The sequence below is a fragment of the Juglans microcarpa x Juglans regia genome, chromosome 6D (genome assembly GCF_004785595.1).
Source record: "Juglans microcarpa x Juglans regia isolate MS1-56 chromosome 6D, Jm3101_v1.0, whole genome shotgun sequence".
Taxonomy (NCBI): domain Eukaryota; kingdom Viridiplantae; phylum Streptophyta; class Magnoliopsida; order Fagales; family Juglandaceae; genus Juglans; species Juglans microcarpa x Juglans regia.
In genome coordinates, this window is record NC_054604.1 from 17360736 (window position 1) to 17378859 (window position 18124).

Below are 18124 nucleotides of genomic sequence, written 5' to 3' on the forward strand. Positions count from 1 at the left end.
AGTGGCCCCCTCCACGGAGGCAGTGCACACAATACGCATTGCCTGCAAAGGGTACGCTCAAGGTCGATAACCACTTCACCGGCTACCCACAACCTACTAAGGCTGCCAACAACTATAATTTGACACACCAACATTTTCTGTCACCATCATGATGGTCCCCGCCAATAGAAAGTGTCAATGGGACTTTACCTACAGATCATGCGACTCAGACATGCCAAAACAAGGGCACGGAAGCTCCTAGCTGGAAACTCAATGATGGACATCTGAGCCAACAGCGAACAAGCCTTTGCCCACCCTGACCAAATGCGCAAGCAAAATAAAAAGCCCGATGGGACCTTTCCTATTAGTCTCATGGTAGCGGAAAATAGTCCAACTCTTCAGATACAAGTTCCTCGACCACCTTCCTTGCCCACTGTCAAAGCTACTCAACCATGACTTGCTCGACCACCACATTTCCTCAACTACTAAGAGTCAACTTGGTGCACGGTGCACTTGGACACAACTTCTAGCTACAAAGAGTCGCCAACCACAACTTGCTCGACCAACCAAGTTCCTCGGCCACATACAGAAAGTGGCTTGACCAACCGAGTCCCTCAGCCATGTATAGAAACTGGCTCGACCAACTGAGTTGCTTGTCTTGGAGATTCTCCACCACAACCACTACAGAGTATTGCATGTGCTCAGCCACACATTGCACATCCCATGCAATGTTCCATATTTTTACTTGCTCACAATGATGATCAATGGTCATGTGCTCCTCGGCCTACAACAAGTGCTGAGCTGATCACGAACAACCAGGAGTCTCGATTCATGCAAATAAAGCACAGAGGATATGCAAAAAACAAAAAACAAGGGCAAAACAAATTTCCACCAGGCGAAAATCCTTCAACAGCAAACAATCATAGTTGGAAAAAATTGAAAACAGCGACTAAATTTCTATGGTTTGTCTGTCTCAAACATGCTATTTAAATTTCAATTAAATTTCTATGGTTTGTCTGTCTCAAACATGCTATTTAAATTTCATTTTTACTAAAAAATTTGGTTTCTAGAGGTTCCGCAAGAATCCCAGTGTCTGCACACCCCGAGAACATACTTTGTTGGAAATCACACCCATGGTGCGAAATACTGACTGCAAAGCCCCTCCCAGACACCGTTCGAGCATTTTAAATTTGTTTCCATCAGAATAGACCACATGGTACCGTGGGCACTCCAGATCTTTATCCTTGCCAAAGCATGGCCTCCCGTGGGCTTCACTAGTGCACCTCATGCCTTTGCCACACTTTAGTGAAATGGCTCAAGTTTACAAACCTCAAACTTATAATTTGGATTATCTACATTGACCTGGTTGGTTTTCATGGAAAACCCCTAGCACGATCAAGCCCTATCTCCCACCATAGAAGCAAGGTCGAGCATCTCCTTTAGTAAAGTCGAGTCCCTTGACTTACCGCGAACAACAGGCGGTGACAGTCCCTTGACTACCTAATCCTAGCGCAAACCAAAGATGAATCCCTTGACTCACTATGAACAATGGGTAATGACAGTCTCTTGATTTCCTAGCCCTCACGCAAACAAAATTTGAGTCCATCGACTCATTGCGAAATACGGGCGGTGACAGTCCTATGACTCCCCCCATTGCATAAATAAAAGTTGAGTTCCTTGACTCACAGTGAACTACGGGCAATGAAAATTCCTTGCTGTTGGGCCTCGCACACAAAGTCAAGCCCCTTGACTTATTGCGAACTATGGGTGGTGACGTTCCCTTGACTATCCAACCCTCACGCACAAAGTTGAGTCAATTGACTGGCTGCAAATAATGGTGGTAACAATCTCTTGACTGCCCGAGCCTCATGCAAACAAATGTTGACTCCCTTAACTCGCCACGAACTACGGGTGGTGACAAGTCCTTGAAAGCCCAGCCCTCGCTCACAAAGTCGAGTCCTTTGACTCACCGCGAACTATGGGCGGTGACAGTCCCTTAACTACCCAACCCTTGCGCACAAAGATGAGTCTATTGACTCGCCAAGAACAATGGATTATGACAATCCCTTGACTGACCAGCCCTCGCACACGAAGTCAAATTCTTTGACTTGTGACGAACTATGGATGATAATAGTCGCTTGACTACTTCGACCCTCTCCCTATAGAGCCATGTGCCTTTGCGCTCGCACCTGGAAAACAACACTAGCACAATATCTTCTCCAACAAATGCATATTGTTTACACTAGTGCCACAACTGCTGCCTGCGAGTTACCTCCAGGAACGAGTCTTCAATCTCCACAACCGATTAGCCTACCTTTTCTTTGGGAACAAGTCAACTTGCTCGGCAACTGCCTGAGATGGACCTAGGTTGTTGATGGGCTCCCTAACCACTTAGTGCGAGTACTACAAGAAAATTCTAATGTCAACACCAAAATGGATACATCAAACAACAATTCACTTCAATGGGAAAAAATCTACTGATGCCATAAAAAATAAAATGATCGGAGGAATACAAACTCTTCGCTGATAAGAAACAGTCTCATGCAACCTATAAGGCAAACGTTCATAAAAACAAACTCTAAGACAAGCCTTCTGCTGACTTGAAGATTCTCAACAGGATCATGGTTCAAGGGGACCCGTTGTGGATTCCTCTTAGATATGAGAAACTTCCATGCATTTGCTTCATTTTTGGCTGAATCACTCATGGGATTCAGGGTTGCCAAGGAAATATGGCATCTGATGGTTCAGATCAATATGGGTGATGGTTGTGTGTAGAGCTAAGTCCTAGAAGGAGAAGTTATAATCGAAATATGCATAGGTGTGGCGCCCCTAGCTCTTGCTTGGGATTGGATGATGATTGAAACGCTGGGACATGCAACACACGGCTACATACCCCTCGCACATGACAGATAAGATGCAATACACCTATGTATACTAGAAGTATGCAATAAATCGTTGGGGAATAAGTCATTTAAATGTTGAATCCAAAATAAACTAATATCTCAGCTTCTTCATTCATGACTTTAAATCACACTTCTTAGCAATGGACCATCAAACACCTTGTTTACACTTTAACATAACAAGTATTGTCTAAAAATGCATTAACAAAGAAATCATTAAAGCATCTTTCTAATCTCAACTATCTCAAAGTAAGTCATGACTAGATCTGTTCTTTCCTCCGGGTTGAGCCATCCTTTGCCTTAATCATTATCCTAATTCGCTACTCCCGGTCCTGCTAAAGGTTCTACCATTCTGGGTGGGGGATGATAGTAAAAACTACCATGGTGAGATTTTGAGAAATCTCAGCAAGTAAACAAACAACATACAACAGATAACATAAACATATAATGGTAAACCATGAAATGCGTGCATAGACATGTACTTGACATATGACTTGACTTATGCACTTGACCATTTTTAAAAGACTTGTAATAGAGACTTTAACATTTTCAGAAAACTTCTTTGACTTTCTTTTTCATGTTGATCTTAATCAGAACTTGTTATATCAGAACATATACAAGATTTTTATCGAGTGATCTTTATCATATCACGAGATTTTCATCAATTGATCCATAACATATGAGCTCTTATTCTTGTTCAGAGGGTGGACACAACAAGGTTTCCCTTTACACTTCGTGTTCATGTTAGTTACTACACCATCAACGGTCCGTACACCGTGATGAATACATCATAAACAGAGATTTCATAATAACTCGACGTTACTTTGTCGATTACATGCATTATGCACCCACTAACGTTAGGCGCTTCCTAACTCTGGCATTATTTAAAAAGAATCCAGATATCAATGAAGATGGTTTTTTCAAAAAAAACAAATGAATTGTCAGGCTGATATGGAGCACCTCTTGCATGATAAGAAATGGTCACTGAAATCATCTGACCGATGCTAAAGTTTATAAATATATTCTTGAACTCTCGTATACTCTTATTGAACAAATAGTGAGCTCCATCATTATTAAAAAAAAAAAGGTTACTTTTTCATAATTTTGTTTATGATAGGATATTGAAAAAAAAACAAACTGTACTAAATTTACATCCTCTAAACATATATCGAGCATTATGAATATCAAGGTGCTTTTGATATCTTATTTGTTAAGGCGTCAACAATAGGCTCACAGAATATTGATTGATGTGAAGAATATCCATGATAAAGTGATGGATATTAATGCGAAGAATATTGATTGAGTTATTATTGATGGATTCATTATGTTTGAATCAGAAAGACGATTTTCTAATTTATGCTCAATATCATAGAAGTACAATTGCAGATAAGAAGGGTGTCAATTTTAGAAGACTAGATCATTGATATAGTGATAGATATATCCCTGAGATCAGAAAGTATAAATCCATCTATTCCTTCTGCAAAATCTCTATCGAATTTAACTCTAAAAGATGTAAAAGCAAACTTGTTATTATAAGTCCTAACATAGGTTTTAAAATGCATAGACGCATATGTGGTGGAAGTAAACAAATCAAAAAGTTGTTCAGGGACGTCATTTGTGACTAAAGAAACTGTCCCATCAGCACAGCAAAAATCATTTGTTTCATAATAAAATTGTTTCGCATTACAATATCTACAACAAGGCATATATGACAAATAATATGCTTCCGATGGCATGGTTTGCAATGATTGTCTAAGTTCAGCAGAGCGGCGACGTCGCACACCTATTGAGTTCAAAAATAAACAAAAGGCAGCAGATGTAAGCTCATCAAATCAGTTGAATGGTCTGATTGGCAACACTACTGGAAGAGTATCAAGAATTGATAATGGAATTAGAAGAACTAACTAAGTTTATACTTATTTCTTACACCTGCAAGGTGTTGGTATACTTGTTTCAAAACTTGATTCCTATCGAACAACACATGGACCCTATTTGAATAACATACTCCCAAATTTCAATGAAAGAGAACATAAGACTACTTGAATATGAAGGAAAAATAATTTTACAAATACCTATTGAATCACAAGTTGATCAATTAGAGACGCCTGTTTTTTCTATGCATGTATCTACTGATTTATGTGTCAGTAAATCCATAAAATTATTCAGCCGATCAGCAAGATCCGTTACATTGTTTAATGATGAATTTGCTTCTAAATCCACCACACAAACATCAACACCAGGAGGAACACATGCTTCTTGTGACGAAGCCAGCTCACTAATGTCAACATCGGCGTGGAAAATTTGTTGTTTCTTTGACTTTCTGTACAAGACTAAAGTCTTGAGCGAAACTCATATATTGGACATCATCATTTGAAGGGTCATCAATTGACACAACCATTTGATTACCATAAAATGGAACTGAATCTTTCAACTGAATGGCATTGCCTTTAGATGCCTTTTTTTTAGCATATATTTCTCTTTGTTTTTTACGAAGTTCTTCATTTTTCTCTTCTGGCAAATCTTTATATGAGATTTTTTTGCAGGTTATTTTCCATCATTTTCAAAAAAATATTTTTGGAACTTAGGTTTTATAGAACTCAAAAAGGTTGTTTCTAAACAAATGTTGCATAACTCATTAATACAATCTTATCACTACCATTATCATAACAAGGGAAACGGTTGTTCTAAATATTGAATACTTTGTCACGCAAGCAAAATCCTGAATGAATAAATGACCACTTTTTAATTTGATGAAATTTGCACCTAACGATACATTTTAAATGTTATAAACAATTTCATTGATTCCTACATTCAATAATACATAATATCTAACTATTTACATTCTAAAGCAACAAGGGATTGAACATAACAAAATAGCATAACAAATGAAAAATGCCATGAAAAAGGAAGCTATAAAAACAATAGATCAATATCACATCCTAAGATTCCCAAATAAAATATCTGCCAAAATTAATCTGGTCTCCAAAGCAAGTCCTCACCAAAAATTACAAATGAAAAGCAACAAAACAAAATATAATAATATAAAACAAAGATATTTACATGTTTGAAAATGAACAGCGAAAAATATTTTATATGTTTAGATTTCTGAATGATATAGAGGATAATTCATATTTAGACACAAAAGTAATTATAAGTGATGATCACATTGTACATATATAATTTGAAAAATGCTTACTCCACATATGAAACCCACCAAAAGCAGCCACTGATTCTTTTTCTTTATTTTTTTATATTTTTTTTACTAGTTAAGGAATTGCTTTTAAATGATGTCATATTTTTTTTTAACAAAAAATATTTAAAGATATAAAAAAAAAAAAAGAGGAAAAAAACACATTTACTCTCGATGGCCACCGAAGCTGTGGACGTGGCAGCATAATTTTAAAATTCTCTAGACATACGCATGATTTGACATGCTATTAGATAAATAGAAAAATTAATAAAAATAAAAATAATTGTGTATTACATGCGTATGATTGTCTTTTAATGTTTGGCAGAGAAGAGTAGTACTATGGGTCATCCTCTGTAGGGGTGCACACTTTGCACACCCTATGTGGTTGCACCATTTGTTTTTGTTTGTTTGTTTGTTTTTTTTTTTTTTTTTAAGAATCTTGAAAATCAAAACATGCATTTCATCTTACTGTTTTCTTCTCCCCTAATTCATTTGAATTTGCCCCGCGTGAAAATTTCCTCCCTCGCTTGCGTCGCGTCGTTGCTCTGCCCACCGCCCCGGCGACGCCGCCTCTCTGAGCGACCCTCCCTTTGCCCAAACCAAGATTGCGCAGTTTGCAAAGGTAAGCGGAGACCGATTTATTCTCTGCTCTTTCCTCTTCCTCTCTTACTTCTTGTTTGTATCTCTCTCTTTAGACGCATCTATGCATTTACATTTTATAGGGTTTAGGGCATCTAATTGAAAGAAACCCAAATGGGTATCCAAATTAGGTCAAAGGCTATGTTTCCTTTCTTATTTTGATTTATTTTGAGGTTTCGATTAGATACTGTGACTGCTTTTTTTTGGGACTGTTAATTTGTTGATGAGATTTGTTTCTTGTATTTATGGTTTGGTATAATGGGTCAACTGAAGATTGTGTCTTTGATTTAGAAAGGATTTGTTAACTTAATCCTTAATCTTCTTGCATACATATATGTGGGTACTTGGATTCCACTGTTGTGGAGTCCTATGGGAATGGCTACATTCTTAGTTTTCATAGAGCAATTTAAGCTACTAGTTTATAATGGAAAATAGGGGTGCTAGGAGCATGGAAGGCATATATGTGATTGAAAAATCTCAAACCCACCCTTTTGAAGAATCCTAAAACTCCTCAGGATTAATTTTGGCGATGGCTCTCAAGTAATAATTCATATTATCGCAGAAATTATTGAAATAAAAAAAGAAAACGATAACACTTGCTATGAGTGTAAGGAAGAAAATGGATTTTTTTTTTATAATTTTTTTTTTAATCTCTGTGATGCAATTGGGGCTTCTTGACAGAAAAGAAGATATTTAGATAATCCTTTGTGGCCCCAGTGGTAACTACCTTATCTCTCTCTCTCTCTCTGACTTCCCTCCCCCTCCCTCCCACAAATCTCCATGCCATTATGGTCTTGTTTTTTACTTAAAGTAAGTAGAAATGTGGTGCCCCTCCATTTATGATCTATTAATTACAATTCTTTCCTAACAGTTGCACATTAATCTCGATTTAGATAATTAATCTATATCAGACTGTAGAATCCTTGCTTTGATGAAGAATGCAAAGACAGAGTAATAACTAATCTCCATGTTTTTCATTCTCCCATGGAGTAGTACAAGATCAATCCAATGACATTCTACATTTTTCATTTTCTTACTTTTCCCACGCAAATTCTCTTTCATGTTTATAGGATGTCTTAACTAAGCTTGCTATTGGCTTGTAGCGCATGCAATATATTTATCAATCTCATTTCTGTCACTCAGTGGCGCTTATTTGTCTGATGTGTTTCATAAGCAAGTTTCTTGTGTAAGATAATGTGCTCCTCTGTGCTCATAGGGATATGTAATAGATGTCTTTTTGTAGACCATAGAAGTAATACAGGAAAATATTTTACGTACTAACTTGCTTTGTCGGGAAATATGTTTATTCCTCTTTGCCTAATCACCTCAAGTAAAGTTTTCTGAACTTACCATTAATATTACATTGTCACTTTTTAAGAGTTGCATAATAAAATATTGGCAGTTGTCTGGAAGGCTATGGCCAAAGTTATGCAATGGCTTCACTAGTCATTGGAGAAAGCATACGACATGAGCATACAAGTGAAAGCAACGAATAGATGATTGAAAGCAATTTGGAAGCTTTCTGTGACCACCAAGTCTTCTTTTACTAAAAGCTGCATGCAGCAGTGTTATATTAATAAAAAAAAATTTGACCAATTTTGGAGTTTTTTCACCAGCTAAGATTTTTTCTCATCCCGCCCCACTTTTTTTATTTTTTTGCCTTTGAGTTATTGGTAGGAATTTTAATCAATATTGGAGTTATCCTTCTTCTCATCCTAAATTCAAGACACATAAGTGGAAACCAGTTAGGGTACTTCACTTTACCCTCCTTGAAGAAACCAAGTTTCCGAGTAGAATGATATTAGCAATCTATATGATTGTTTGTTTGTAATTAATTAATTGTTCTTAGTAAATCATATTGAGAAATTTTTGTTTTCCTCCTGTGGAATGTTGCTTAGACCTACCAAATTCTGCATGGTCTCACTGGACAACTTTGAGTTAAATAACTTTGAACTAATGAGTTCTAAATTGTCTGAACCATGTGCAATTAGTTTTAAGTCGAACACATGATTTAAGTTGTCTGAACTTTGGAGAGTTAATCCTTGCTTGTGAATTATCAAGTTCCAACTTTCCTTGGACTTGGCCTGGAATGGGCTTCTGAACTCAGGCAGGGCCAAACAACAATTTTATAGTCTTCTTTGTTTGCCTTAAAATCTATGAATTGGGGTGACAGGGTTGAAAAATGTGGTGCCAGTTGCTTTTTTATTTTGGGTTTCCTGCTGCTATTTTGAATCAAGTCTGGAAGCTTTCCTCCTCATAGTTTTCAGTATGTTGATTAGCTCAGTGGAGGCAAAACTTAAAAACAACCAATATAGTTTACATTGCACGTAAATCCAAAAAGAAAAATAGTAATTATGCAATGCATGCATGCATATACCAGCTCCATATATATACCAGGACGTGATATATATATATACACATGACAATGGCTCTGATTGAGTCACTTACTCTATGTCTATCCATGGTTCTGTTTCTAGTGATATGCTATCTGCATGACAATGTTTCACTTGATTGTGAGATGCATCGGTAGACTATGTTATCACGATTATTGAGATAGGCTACCTTTTTTCTGATTGCTATAGAGTTTCTTTAGTATATCACTGATTCTTGTACATCAATTCCGCCATGAGATAGGCTACTTATATTATTGCGACATTCCTGTTTTTAACTTAATTATTTTTATTTTTTGATAAGTTTGTGTATACTTCCTTTATGCACGGTTCCCTTTGGAATATGCTATATAGTAGACTTCGAGTTGCTTCCACAATGCTAAAGTTGTTTTTCCCTCTCTTCAACTTTATTGCAACATTCAAAAGGTGGTTGACAGATGAGGAAGAACAAAATACAGCAGACTACCAACCAAGCAGTAAATTGGTTAAGTGGACTCTGAGAAAACAAAAAAGAAATGCAAAGAAAAAGATGCACAATTGTGCACTAAAAAATGAAAAGAAAAAGATGCACAATTGTGCACTAATTTAGACACATTCGTAGAAGGAATTAAGTTTTGAATGGCTTTGTGTCACTTCTTTCAGATGGAGGATTTTGACAAGATTGGAAGGGATGACAAGACCAGATTTTCATTTGCTATGTATTAATTAGTTCTTGTACAACTTTAATTTATACCAGTTGGAGACTAAGCATGCACTGATCTCTGTATATGTTTATTTCATGTGAATGAGATGAGGGAATTTGGCAAGATTGCAAAATGGTTTTAATGGTTGTCTTTTGTAGTGTTTTTATGGTTTGTTGTTGTTCAGACTCCAAAGCGCAAACAATTAGAGGAAGATCTGATGTAAATGGTGTTCGGCTGGCAGAGGGTTAATTGAGTAACATAAATCTTATATATGCATATATTTTGAGTGAATGAAATTTGAAAGTTCAGCTTGAGCCTTCATGTGGTCACCATTTAGGCATCGTTCTTGTATCATAGTTTCTATGTAATTTTGCAACATAGATCCAATATACAATAAACATATGTTACCAATATGAATATACATATTTCATTGAAAAGTAAGGAAACCAGTCTAGAGCTAAGCTGATTTCATTACACAACTTTTCATTTAAAGGTCATTACAAAGGTCACAACCAATTGGAGCTCCTCTTTCTCCAAGCCAATCCAGTACTTCAATATATGCAGAAGATGTTGATGTTCAGGGAGGTAACGTCTGGTCTCCTCCTAATTGATCATCTCCTCCAAACAAACTTTTTAAACTAACAGACCCCACAAACTAATCGAGTACTTCTATATTAAACTAACAGACCCCACAAACCAAACTTGTACTGCCTTCCATGTCCAACACAGGCCAAGGTTGCCCAGCTAGAGACACCAATCCGCTGCCACCTTGGAAAGCCAACAACCACCATGAAAGCAACCGTGCTACAGCCTTGGAGCACTTCGTTAGCATCGCTGCCTCTGCTACGCCATCGTGGGATAGACCCACTACCAAAGCTCCTTCACGTGGCATCCTGAATCTCATTGTCTTTTTCAGCTCTGGTTCTGCAGAAAAGTATCGACGAGTGGTCTTCTTATCAGTCTGAGCAAGCGGACGGGTTAATGATTGCCCAAGTTGCCACAAACCCCTGCCTCTCATCTTCTTAGCAAAAAATACCTAATGAATAAAATTGGAGGAAGTTTTAAAGACAGATTAAATCATCAAAATCGTCACTAATAAAATGCCAATAGCTTCAAAACAGAAACCAAACAATCACTTATATTTCTCAAGGTCTCAGTAACCCAAGATCAGACTACTCTGTTTTCAAAGGATGTGCAAAAATTAGTGCAATATTTTGATTAATGGTAATTATTATCATAATTATTATTATTATGTTTGATGTTTGGTGGAAACTAAATCCAAAGCCTCTATATACCGCATTTTGCAGGGACTAGTTGGTAACATTACGTTGAGAACATGACCATAATCAGCAAGACGATATAGAAGTGATATAAGCTTTGAAAGTCATATATGCAAATTGTCATATTATCATCCTCTGCCATCTGGAATACAGTGGCCTCATATTATCATGGGCAACCAAATAGCATGCTGTGATATCCAATTATACATACCACCAACAATTGAGTCTACCGATTTCAATAAATCAACTAGCTCCTTAACTGATCGATCTCATTAGTCAATTAAATTTAATAGTGTTATAAATAAAATGGAAAGTAATGAATTATTTTCAGAGTATTAACAAAAATGTCACCATCTCAAGCATTCATTAGTTCTTATATAGTTAAAACATAAGAGTAGGCACACCCTGGTACCTGCTAAAAATTGAGTTTGCCACCCATCACAGTACTGAACATAAGAGGGAAGAAAAATATCAATAATTTAAGAATGAGATGGTGACCAATTAGATATGCGTTGAGCTATTTCTAAAACAATATGAATTGTCATATATGCAAACCAGAAACTGTCATTTAGTTTCATCGAATGCTTAGGAAGCTATTCATAAAAAAGAAATAAAAGCCAAGGAAGTTCATTTGGTAAAGTAATCATTCCGTCAAACACAATATGGGCAAAAAAACAAATCACTAGAATCACTCAGAAATTAACACAAAACCAAGATTAAAAAAAAAAAAATTACACACAATCAGACTAAGCAAATTCAGGAGTAAAAGAATAAGTTCACCATATGTAAAAATCTTATCACTAGTCCCGTGACAAAAAGAATAAAGCCAAAAAAAAAAAGGTGTATTTTTCTTCCTCACCTGCGAAGTCTTGCTAGTATGGGCTTCCTTGTCGACCAAACTAGACCTTCACGGATTCAATACTACACTGGATTCCTCGCTTCAACCACGAGCAACAGACAGAGGGAGACCAAAAGAAAAAATAAAAATAAAGAATCTTGGGTTTCAAATACTCATTTTTTCACTTCGAGTTTTAGAGAGAGAGAGATGAAGAGGTAGTGAGCTCCGACCATGGCGATGGGAAGGTAATTGTTTTTTTTATTATTTATTATTTTGTATTATTTATTAAATCGATAAGTCTGGGATGGAGGGGGAGGGGTTAGGGCAGAGATGGAGGGCGACTGAGATGTAGGGGGAGGGGTGTGTGGTGAGATGGAGGGGGACTGAGATGGGGCTTCGGGGTGAGGGGACTTAGGGAGAATTTGGCAAATTTGTTTAGGCCACGTCATGTGTGTGATCCGGCTGATGCAAATAGGGGTTGCCCCCCAGACTTTTTCTTTGCGCAAACACAATTTTTTTTTTTAAACTTCTTTTTACTTGGCAATCAAAGAAGCGTTTTTTTTTTTTTTTTCTAATAATAACAATGTTGTGATGTTTTTTCTTTTTTTGAAAATATTTAAGAATATGAAAAAAAACGAATGGAATTTTTTTCTTTTCTTGTTATATTTGGATAAAAGGTTGTTAATAAAATTTACAAACTATAAAATATCCAAAACTGATCTTTTAAGTGTATTTTTGTAAATTGTGAAAGAATTAGTCGATGCAATAAAAGGGAATCTTCCACAAGATTTGAACATAAATCTTCAAACATGATAATAATGTCAAAACCATTTTCGAGATCTTAGATAGTTTGATGTTTAAACAAAAAAACCTTTTTACAAAAATTTCAATAGTTTTTTAAGGTTGCGTTTGGATGTTGAACTGAGTTGAGTTGAGTTGAGTTGATTTGATAAAATATTGTTAGAATATTAATTTTTAATATTATTATTATTTTAGAATTTGAAAAAAATCAATTATTTATTATATTTTGTATTGGGATTTGAAAAAGTTATAATAATGAGTTGAGATGAGTTGAAATGAGTTGTGGTTCCAAACAAAGCCTTAATGTGTTTGTAATTTTTTAAATTGTGAAAGAATTACTTGATATTATAAAAGGGAATTTTCCACAAGAATCTACAATAAAATTTCAAACCTGATAATAATGCGAAAATCATTTTCAAGATTTTTTATGGTTTAATATTTAAGCAGTACAATTTTTTTTTTTTTTTTTTTACAAAATATCAACAGATTTCTTATTTATTAGCAATTTTCATAAACATCAAACCATCAAAAAGCTTGAAAACGGTATCAATCTTATGATCACATCTGAAACAAACATTTATTATATTGTCTCCCCAAAAAACAACGAACTTAATTCGGAAGGATAAGGGAAAAAAAAAACTCTTTATTACTGTTTATGCGTGATAGACTCTTATTATAACATATATATATATATATATATATATGAGTTCTGCGAAAAAATGTCCGAATAATTTTTTCGAATAATGTATTTTATTTTTTTATATATTTTTTTAATCATTAAATTAAAAAAAAAACTCATTCAAGATATTTTTTAATTTTAAATTCTAGATTCAAAGCATTATTTCTATATATATAATAGATATTGGTCCCCACCATTTATCTGTCCACCATCAATTATTATCGATGCGACTTCAGTGCTCGAGTCTCCCAAAAAAAAAAAAAAAAAACACAACGATGTAAAAATATATTTCATGTCGCAGGTGTAAAGACGTTATTTATTTTTGTCCCGGCGTGCAGCTATCAAAATTTTAAATAAAAATAGTATTTATAATAAGTTAAGTTACGGATAGGGTTATATAGAGTTCGTTTTAATTGAATTTAAAGTATATTTAGATGTTAAAATGAGTTTATTATTTTTTATAAAAAATTGAAAAAGATTATGAATCTCACGATAAATATATTTTAAGTTGAAAAAAATTGTAGGTCTCATATAGAAAGAAAGTTTTGAATTGGGATGAGTTTAATAATTTGAGAGTTAGGTATTTAGATGTTAGACTCAACTTAAAGTTAAACTGAATTCAGCTCAACTGAGTTTGGAGAACAAACGCAATTTTAAGATGAGATAAGTTGAGATAAAAATTAAAAGTTAAATAAAATATTGTTAAAATATTATTTCAGAATTTAAAAAATAAAATTGTTTATTAAATATTTTATGAAAATTTGATAAAGGGGTAATAATTAGATAAGAAAATATGATAGAGATGAGATGATTTAAAGTATTTTTTTTTTAATCCAAGACTCCTATGAAACCCACTGTAATTTCCTGGTCCAAGTTTAAGATCGGATTTCAAAGGGAATATTGGATTAATTGCTTATGCATTCCATCAACATTTTAATTTTTCAGAGTTGGAGAGAACATTTATAAAATGGATTGTACAACATTTCAATAACAAAAATACTTGATGTTTTGTATTTAATTTCATCCACATTGGTCTCCCAATGACACAAACCATATAAATCAAAGAATTGTCAGGCTATGCAAGATACGAAACGGTCACCGAAATCAACTGACCGATGATAAAGTTTATAAAAATATTCTTGAAGATAAATCAAGGGCAGAGAGAGAAGGAAAATGATAATATAACTAAATATACCATATTCATTTTATAATTCTAATTTTATGTAAGATCAGAAATTTAATTGTATATTTTGTTTTGATTTTAAGAAATTAACTTAATGATTTTTAGGGGAATAATTTATTATATAGCTTCTTGAGAGTATTTATCTTTTAGAAAATATATATATATATATATGGGACTTTAATGGATTTTTAGAGTATTTAACTTAATCTTCTGTGATTTTTAAGAAGAAATTCTACTTATCGTCCTTACACTACATAGAGAGTTCTTAAATACTAATCCTTTGAGATGAACAAAAATTCGACTGAACGTGAATTTCTTTTTAAAGAGGTGAAAAATGTCTATTTCTCTAAAATGAACAAAAATAAACCAGGGTTTATTTTTTTTTCTCTCTCATCTCCTTGTCTTTCTCCCCAAAAAAGTTTGCTCTCCTCATGTTATTATCTACACTTTTGGATTAATTTTATTAAACACTTTTTTCTTTGTTGGATATTATTTGGTTTAGGAAAATGCTAATGTAGTCTTTGGCTTTGACCGCTAGTACATTTTAATTTTATTTTTTAAAAATGAGAAAGTTAAAACTAGTGAATTTGTAAATTTTTCTTGCTAAAATAAAGCAAAGGAAACTAGATCAAGACAGGCCTAAGCACATAGGGTGTTGCATCAAAATTTCTTATTAGGAATCCTGTCATTTTACTTTCAAATTGGAGTTGAGTATCATACCCAAGAATCTCGATTCCTATACACACATTCCTGCTAATTTAGATGTTAAGATTATAGATATACAAAGGTATGTTAGACTCGACGAACCAAATGCTCAATTAGCATATATGTAGATTCATTAATATGATATAGCTCTCCTCCTCCCCCCGGTGTATGAAGTTATAAGCTGGCCTTTTAAGCTTCAAGTTTGTGGGCTTTTGTTGTCAAATTATGGGCTTTTTCCTAGCTTCAATGCATTTTACTTAAAATCCATGATATAAAAAGAATAGAAATTTTATGGGAAAGTCTTAACCACACATCCACTTAAGCTACGTTTAGATATTGAATAGAATTAAGATGAATTGAATTCTTTATGAATAAAAGTGAGTTTTGTAGAGTTCATCTAAGAGATATATTTGAATGTTGAAAATATTTTTATGGGAAGTTTAAAAGAGTATGGGTCCCACTAATAATTGAGATGTTGTTATAATTATTGAATAATTAATTTATTAAATATTTTAGTAATAAATAACAAAAATCAAACATAAATTCCCTTAATGCATGTTAAAAATAAATTTCCCACTACTTTTTGCATGCAAAATTTTTTTTTACTCGAAATTTATGAAAAGAAATTTAAAATAATTATCAATAAAAAGATAACAGTATCATGCCCACATTTTATTCCATTATTTATGTACATATTATTTAATAAGTACTACATAAATAATTGTACGGGAGAAAAATAAGAAAAACTCACCCACTTGAAGTAGATAGTTATTTAACTTATCGTTTTAGTCATAAATAAAAACTGCAAAATCCTCCTATGCAAAAATAAAAAAAAAAAAAAAAAATACATTCCCACATTTTTAGTGCCCACATTTTATCTTGAATGCCTGTCTATCTCCATTCCCATTGTTTTGTAGCCATAATGGGATTCCTCTGTTGGCAACAATCTCTATCATTCGATGCAATCTCGATCATTATGTGGTTGCTAGTCGTCCAAAAATGATGAAGACGGTATCGTAGGAGAGAGAGAGGTTTGACATATACGTTTTGTGAGCTAAGCTTCAGTTAAAGAGATTTTTTTGAAATTTATGCAAGTCTACTATGGATAATGAGATTGGGGAAGAAGATGGCTTTTCAAGGGAAAGAGAATGAGAGAGGTAGAACATGCAATAATCAAAATTTGTAAAATCATCCGTGGTACTTTTTGTCAATTGTGGGTCTCGTGCGTAAGGTCGGTCTTACCTGAGTGATGTTCAGTCATCCCTTGGTTGTATGTTTGGATGTTCAAGTAGGCTTAAAATTGAATTGAACTCAAATGCTTCCAACATCCAAACACATGCTTAATCAACATGTGATTTGTTAATTTTATCATTCTATCTTAATGCTTAAATCTGGGTGCTTAAATATAATGACAAAAATGACAAATCACATATTAGTTAAATAGATGTGTGTAGTATAAGGCGGAATTCCGCATTTCTCTTAAAAGAAGGGGCAACCAATTCGGTATAAAAGGCTCAATAAAATCAATATAGTTTAGGACTTAGAATCATGTTCTAGTTCATGGTTCTTTGAAGACACATCCATTAGGGCATAGGAGTGTAAACAGTCCATCTTTTCTCACCAGCCACGCAATAAAACCGAGGACTCCAGCAGCTTAAGAAATAAGAAGTATTCTTCGACTAAGGCCTCGTAATTTATTTTCACAATTATTTCCATCTTATCTCATCTTATTTAATTATTATAATTTTTTTAAATTCACATACAAAATAAAATAAACAATATAAATTTTTTAAATTCTAAAATAAAAATGATATTAAAAAATATAGATTTTAATGATATTTTATTCAAAAAACGTGTTTCCCTGAGCTTGAAGATATTCCACAACATGAATTCTTTCTGTGGTTTCCACCTTGGACTAAAGTTCGTAAAAGCCATATCAAGCCACAAATCAACCCCAACTCGTGTACTGGTAAAGGCAACCACAAGACCGTAGTTGAATATCGACAGAAGACAGAAGTTTCATGTGAAAGAGGAATAATTAGGGATGTAAATTTAAATCGGGAAACTGAAAAATCGGTCCAAACCGGACTGGACCGGTTTTGAACCGGTCTGGTCCGGAACCGGTTCTTGAATTATGCAAACTGGCCGGAACTGGTCCGGTTCCGATTCTATAATTTTCGGAACCGGACCGGGCAGGTTGGGGGAAAAAATTATAAAAATTAATTTTTTATATATAAGTTTTATTATAATATATAATTATATGTGAATTTTTTATATATAATTATATATCATATATGGAATAATTTCATATTATAATTTATAAATTATAACATAAAATGTTAATTTTAAATATGAACATTTGTAATTTGTTTGATCATATGTTATTAATATAATTATATATAAGATAATGTTATTATAATTTATAAAATAAAAGTTTAATTTTGAAGATGAAAATTTAATTGATCATATGCTTTAAATATAAAATATATATATTAAATTATATTATATATAGTCTAATATATTATATAGCTATACTACTATATAAGTTTATGACTAATACTAATATATAACTATACTAATAGCATAATATTGATACTATTATATAGTCTAATATATTATATAGCTATACTAATATATAAGTTTATAATTAATACTAATTTTTTTACTAAAACAGATTTGTTTACTAAAACAGATTTTTTTAGTATTGCAGATTTTGTAATAGGAACAGATTTTTTAAAACAGTTTTTTTTATTAACAGATTTTTATTTTTAATGACAAACTTACATTTTTAAAAACCGGAAAACCGGACCGGACCGGACCGGAAACTAGTAAAACCGGATATACTGGTTTAGGAGGG

The 18124-nt window shown here is 33.7% G+C and overlaps 2 long non-coding RNA genes across 2 annotated transcripts; one reads left to right on the forward strand and one right to left on the reverse strand.

Annotated features, from left to right (window-relative positions):
* Positions 1-9493: 9493 nt before the first annotated feature.
* On the forward strand, positions 9494-9904 carry LOC121236232. Its single transcript, XR_005934674.1, has 2 exons — positions 9494-9582; positions 9741-9904. It is a non-coding gene; the product is annotated as an uncharacterized LOC121236232 (long non-coding RNA).
* Positions 9905-10170: 266 nt separating this feature from the next.
* LOC121236231 lies at positions 10171-12314 on the reverse strand. Its single transcript, XR_005934673.1, has 3 exons — positions 11921-12314; positions 11466-11507; positions 10171-10817 (listed from the first exon to the last, which is right to left on the reverse strand). It is a non-coding gene; the product is annotated as an uncharacterized LOC121236231 (long non-coding RNA).
* Positions 12315-18124: the final 5810 nt, after the last annotated feature.